Genomic DNA, 6,636 nt, shown 5'->3' with positions numbered 1-6,636 from the left:
TGGTACACCCAATCTTGTAATAACACCATCTGCTGTTAAAAATTTGTAGCATTCTGCAATGGTCAATCTTGAAAAAGTCTGGAAATGTCTGTTTAGTTCACAAGAAGCAACTATTACATCCAGTGGTCTATGTAACTACCACATCTGCTGGCTGCATACAGATAAAGAGTACAGTGACAAATGCTGAATCACCTGTGTCTTTAAGCACTTACATTATTCACTGTATAAACTTTGTTTCTGGGTTCTTAAACAATCATAATGTTATGACACGTCTTATGTCATATAAGATAATTATTTTTAGTTAGGTACTGGTACATAACATAGTAATGTTAGCAGTTTCCTATTACTAAACTGTAATGTTTTCAGTGTAATCTTAATTTTGTGTGTAAGTGCAGAATAATATATTAATACTCTCTTGCTGTTTCAACCACTACATGTTTTCACTCTTTTGGAGAGATAACTTCAAATTCATGGGCCTTGTATAAAAAATTTTGCTCTAAATATATTTGTGTATACTGTTGAGGTTCAGTTCCAAATTGATAAAACTACAGTCATTGTACATATAGAGTAATCAAAAGCACTGTTATTCTCCAGTGCTGGTCACCTGTTCATATATGCCTCCCACTTTCTACCTTAAGCAGACAAGTAATCTGATAGTTCTGTGGTTACCTCATATTATTTTGATATGTTGTCTTGCAATGAAATGTGATTGTGTATGTGTGTTTCAATGGTAAGTTACTTGACAGGAGTATTTGATACATGAATTTAAATAATGTTTACCTTTATGGAAAATAGTAAAATCTAACATTATACACTGAAGTGCCAAAGAAAGTGGTACAGGCATGCATATTAAAATACAGACAAATGTAAACTGGCAGAATATAGCCCTGTGGTCAGTGAAGTCTGTATAAAGCAATAAGTGTCTGGTGCAGTTGTTAGATCAGTTACTGCTGCTAAAGTGGCAGGTTATCAAGATTTAAGTGAGTCTGAACATGGTGTTATAGTTGGCACATGAGTGATCGGACACAGAATCTGAGGTAGCAATGAAGTGCAGATTTTCTCCATACCATCATTAGACAAGCATATCGTAAATATCAGGAATTCAGTAAAACAGCAAATCTTAGATATCACTACGGATGGAAGAAGATCCTACAAGAATGGGACCAACAACAACTGAAGAGAATTGTTCAACGTGACAGAAGAGCAATCCTCCTGTGATACGGTCTTTAGGAGTGGAAGGCCCACTTCTGTTTCCCTGACACAAAGCTTTATGCCTTGCCTGGGCCTGTCGACACCGACATTGGACCATTGATGACTGGAAACATGTTGCCTGGTCGGACGAGTCTTGTTTCAAATTGTACTGAGCAGATGGATGTGTATGGGTATGGAGACATCATGAATTGATGGACCCTTCATGTCAGCAGGTGACTGTTCAAGCTGGTGGAGGCTCTGTAATGGAGTGACAAAAATGCAGTTGGAATATGGGACCTCTGTACGTCTCAATACTACTGGCAGGTGACATGTACGTAAGCATCCTGTCTGATCACCTGCACCCATTCGTGTCCATTGTGCATTTTGATGGACCTAGGCAATTCCAGCATGACCATGTGAAAAAGTTTTTTACCTTTATCTTCGAATTTTTTATTCTTTGGTTTAAAGATTTCTCATGGATTTATGGACAGCCCCGCAGGAGTTATGGTGTCAGTTCCCTCCAGCACTACTTAAGACATCAGTAGACTCCATGTCACGTAGTGTTGCAGCATTTCTGTGTGCTCTCGGGGGCCATACACAGTATTAGGCAGGTGTACAAGTTTCTTTGGCTCTTCGGGGTGAAATACACAAAAGCACTTAGTATTTTTTCTCCATTACTGGTAGCCTGTTAATGTTTGCCTCCCACCTTCTGCCTTAAGCAGACATGTAATTAGATTGTTGTATGGTTTCACTGTGAAGCCCCCTCATATTATTTTGATACACTTTCTTGCAATGTAATGTTGTTGTGCATGTATGTTTCAGTGGTAAGTTACTTATCATGAGCATTTGATTCATGTATTAACATTCTTCATAATGTTTACATATAAGGAAAGTAGTATAACATTATACATCCAATATTTCTAAAAATGATTTCATTACATTAGACTTCAACCATACTAATGCTTGAGCCCCTTATGATTGTGACTTTCACTTAAGTTCTGATTTGTGCACAGGTTTTTGGTTGTTCATGTGGCATATATATGTGAAGCATGTGTGCTGTGTTCATACAGTGGGGTCAGGGTAGAATTTTTAGTTAAAAATTGCTTTGTTGAATGTAGCCATTTTACTTTCATACTCGTGAATGGTTGTGTGACACATTTGTTAGAAATAGTTCAATGTTGCTATGTACATGTATGATCTTTGTATGATATTTGGCAAGTTTTCTTGATTTGTTAGATCATACCTGTGCACCTGACAGCCATTGTATAACTCCAATACTGGATCTTATGTTCACTGTTTTATAACAGTTTGTGATACTTACTCTTCATATATGGAGAAATATATAACATCTGATGTGATGATTTTTTTGCAAGTGTCTGAAGATGACTATGTAATCTCATAGAATCTTGAATTCTGTTTTGTTACATTGTGTTCTGTGACATTGTTTATACAGTACTGTGAGCATCGTCTTTGAACAAAACTAGTTATCATAAATAAGTATTAGAAGACAGCATTCTCATGCATTTTTCAAGGCAGTACTTACTTAATCTCAGTGTACCTAAATAATGTTTCTGTATGAAGATAAAATATGTATTATTGCCAGTAGATGCACTTTAATGTAGTTGTCTATCCTTTGATCTATGTGTATCCTTCCCCATCATGATAGGTGGCTTCCTCTCATCATGATCTCTTGCTCTTCTTTTATAACATCTCCCTACGTACCATTCTCTGCTACTTGAGGATAGAACTATTAGTTACATAAACCATAGTTTTTAATTCTATTTTTCCTTTGTTTCCATGGATGTATTTATATGAATTTTTGTCTTCATATTTTGTTAGTATGTCTGACATATTTATTAAACAGTTACTGTAAATAATACAAATTTTTCCCCATTGGTTTACTTTCTAATAACTTAAAATACTATTCACTAATAGTTATCAAAGTAGTTCCTGAAAAATGGAATTTCTGATGTACTTTGAGTAGTTCTCTTGATAATGAAAAATATTGTTCCTGAGTTCAGAGAACTTCCAAATATTGGTTCCATAAATTTATTGTAATTGACATTTGTATTATTAGAGACATAATTTGAATTTCTCCTCTTTGAAAGGAGACAGCAATATTTCACTGGTCAACGTTCTTACAAGCATGACTGTAACAAAACAGGTGTCTGTACTTAACAGAATTTGGTAAACAGTAGCCTGCAATAAGCATCTGTACTCAACAAGGTAAAATTTAAAGTTTTTAAAGGCCGTGTGGTTCTAGGTGCTACAGTCTGGAGCCGAGCGACCACTACGGTCGCAGGTTCGAATCCTGCCTCGGGCATGGATGTGTGTGCTGTCCTTAGGTTAGTTAGGTTTAATTAGTTCTAAGTTCTAGGCGACTGATGACCTCAGAAGTTGTCGCATAATGCTCAGAGCCATTTGAACCAAAGTTGTTAAATAATGGCAATGTTACTGTTCAAATGATAACTTTTTTCCTTTTTATACACTGATGTAAGTGGGCTGTAACACTAGGATTACTTACAGAATTTGACACTCCTTAACAGAGCAACATTTCTTTCTAATGTCAGTCTGACTGCTAATATCTGTAAACAAGGTCTGACATTGCTTCCTCTTGTGTCAGACTTCTGTCTTCTTTCCTGTCGGTCTTCCTTGGCCAACTCTTGTTGTTTTCGACCCCGATGGTATTAGGTTGCGAGGCCGGAGGGTGTCTTTCATTTTCATTCTCTAATCTTTTCTTGGGAGGAGGGAGGCAAGCTCTGGCATGGTGAAGCCTGCCTTCCTTTTGGAGCAATCCCACAACACAAAGCGTGTGCGTCCAAGCTGGGGGCTACGTCATAAGCCTGATAACCTGAACTTGTAAAAAAATTTTGATAATTGCAAGCATGAAAACAATCCTCTATATGCATGAAGTAGTTGTGATGGATAAAGGATCCTACTGCATAAGGAAGCATCTGTACTAGAGGTGTAAACCATGTCAAATATTAACTGTGGTTGTACTTGGAGGTGTCATCACCAAAAGATATAATGGTGAATATTGGAAACGTGTAATCTTATGGTGCCGCCATTACTACAGGATAATCTTGGAGAGTTGCACAGCACTGAAGTTACATTGATGCTTAGTGAACAAATAAGTGAGACACAGCTGGCTGCTGTTTCAACATACTAGTGACAGTGTGCACCAGGCTGGAGATTAATCATGAACAAACTAATATTGTGGCTGCCGGATGTGAAGAGGAGACCACTGTGAAAACGAGGGCAGAATGCAGTGTCAAACAGTGCTGAAAGTATTTGAGGTACTGATATACTTCTTCCTGAATCTCTCTTCAGTACACAGCCTATCAAATGGTACCATTTTTGGTCTCCGCTGTGTCAGACCTTACTGATGTCTGTATCAATGCATCATTTTTATTATGGTGACTACTACTGAGAGAATGAAGATTGTCAATGAAAATAGTTCCGCACCTCTGCCAACATGATTGATGAGGTCCGGACAGATCTTGACCTGCAGGCCTTCACTTTCAAGAAAGATCAGCTGCCTGTAGGCCAATGTCCTTCCGTTAAAACAATTTAGAACACAGACGCATCAGAAATGCTGCCAAGCTGTGTGCTTCTTCCAGTAATATACCTGTCTCACTGCTGCTAACATGCCCATCAGCAGACGAAGGGCCAAGGTAATGAGTAGCAGTTCATGAGTGCCTAACTACATACAGTGGATTCTCTGGCATACGTCAACAAAGTACTTAATCATGGATAATCATTGTGTGCTTGAAGAGTTCCTGGCTGAATAAAATAAGTACCAGAGGAATACTACTTTTGCCTCATCAGAAAACAAGCTTCCAAGAAATACAGTGCAAGATGCAAGCAGTAGCCTGGCACCTCAAATGTGGAAGTCCTTTCCCGATGTTTTTTCAGCCCCTCAGCATGGGATGGTAGAGAAGACTCTTGGAGGACAGTAACAGTTCAATGGCCAGCTGCTCCTAAGTCAAATATTCTCACCCTCCCCATTACCTCTCTCTCTCTCTCTCTCTCTCTCTCTCTCTCTCTCTCTCTGCATGTGCATAGTGTGTACATACTATGTATGTATTGTAAATCACTCTGTATGCAAATTACCATGTAAAATTTCATGTTGAGTATATAAGCACATAAAATTAAAAATTTGAAGTAACAATTTTGGTTTATTTCATCAGTTAGGTGAATGGAAATGATAAATCTATTACATCACTGTAGCCAAGATTAAATATGCATCATTTGAGTCATGTAATACTGTCAAACATGTAGTTCAAAAATGTAACTGCAGATATGCAATGCCAGTAGACTTTCTTTAATCTGTTCAGCATTCTCTCATTTTCTGACCTCTGATCAAATAACTGTTTTGTAAATGTTGAGTGAAAAATTCAAGCAGATGTAATACCAATTAATCCATAGAATCCATGGTAATTGATTCTGAAACTAGTTGGACAATAATTAGAAAACAAAAATTGGTGAATGACGACTGTCAATATGCAGTAATAGAAACATTAAGTACATATATAATATTGCATAGTTCCATGTTGTCCATAGAACATTTTGTTATAAATTAATAACATGCATGCATGGATATGTCGATACTTTGGATACAAGCATGGTACAGTAGTAGTTTCATACATCTCTAATTTATTCCTGGAAATTCTGTATCTTATACAAGTCTTACAAATGTGCTAGTAAACTTCTGATCCTTTCAAGAAACGAACTCCCATGTATGAGACAGCTTCAGTAGTCTGATTACTACCAAAATGAGTTACTGTGGTAAATATTCGGCTTCAGGTATAATTTCAACTCCTTACATTTTTCTTGCTTATGTGTTTATTTCGTCAGACATCACTAATAGTTCTCATTCTCAGTTGTTGAATATAATCAAATTACTTTTATGCTGTCAGTTACGCTTTCTCAAGACAATTTGCAGTACTCCATTGGAATATGTTTGTTCTTACTGTGGTCTCACTGGACAAGGTGGTGCAGTGGTAAACACACTGGACTCACATTCTTGAGGATGACAGCTCAAACCTGTGTCCAGCCATCCTGATTTTGGTTTTGTTGGATTTCCCTAAATCGCTTCAGGCAAATGGTAGGATGGCTCATTTGAAAGGGCACAGTTGACTTCCTTTCCCATCCTTCCCTAATCAGATGGGACCAATGACCTCATAATCTGATGGGACAAACGACCTCTGTTTAGCCCCCTCCCCCAAATCCACCAATCAACCTTTATTGTGTTAAGAGTTTAACATAACATTGTACCTCCTAATGTGCAGATTTTGCAATTTTAAGCTGTCAATCATTACAAGAAATAATGAAACCCAAATGCTGCCTGTGATTTCCCTAAATTGCTCCAGGCAAATGCCGGGATGGTTCCTTTCAAAGGGCACGGCCGACTTCCTTCCCCATCCTTCCCTAATCTGATGAGAC

This window comes from Schistocerca serialis, chromosome 7, assembly GCF_023864345.2.
Source record: "Schistocerca serialis cubense isolate TAMUIC-IGC-003099 chromosome 7, iqSchSeri2.2, whole genome shotgun sequence".
NCBI classification, from domain to species: domain Eukaryota; kingdom Metazoa; phylum Arthropoda; class Insecta; order Orthoptera; family Acrididae; genus Schistocerca; species Schistocerca serialis.
Note: the sequence above shows the minus strand (reverse complement) of the source record.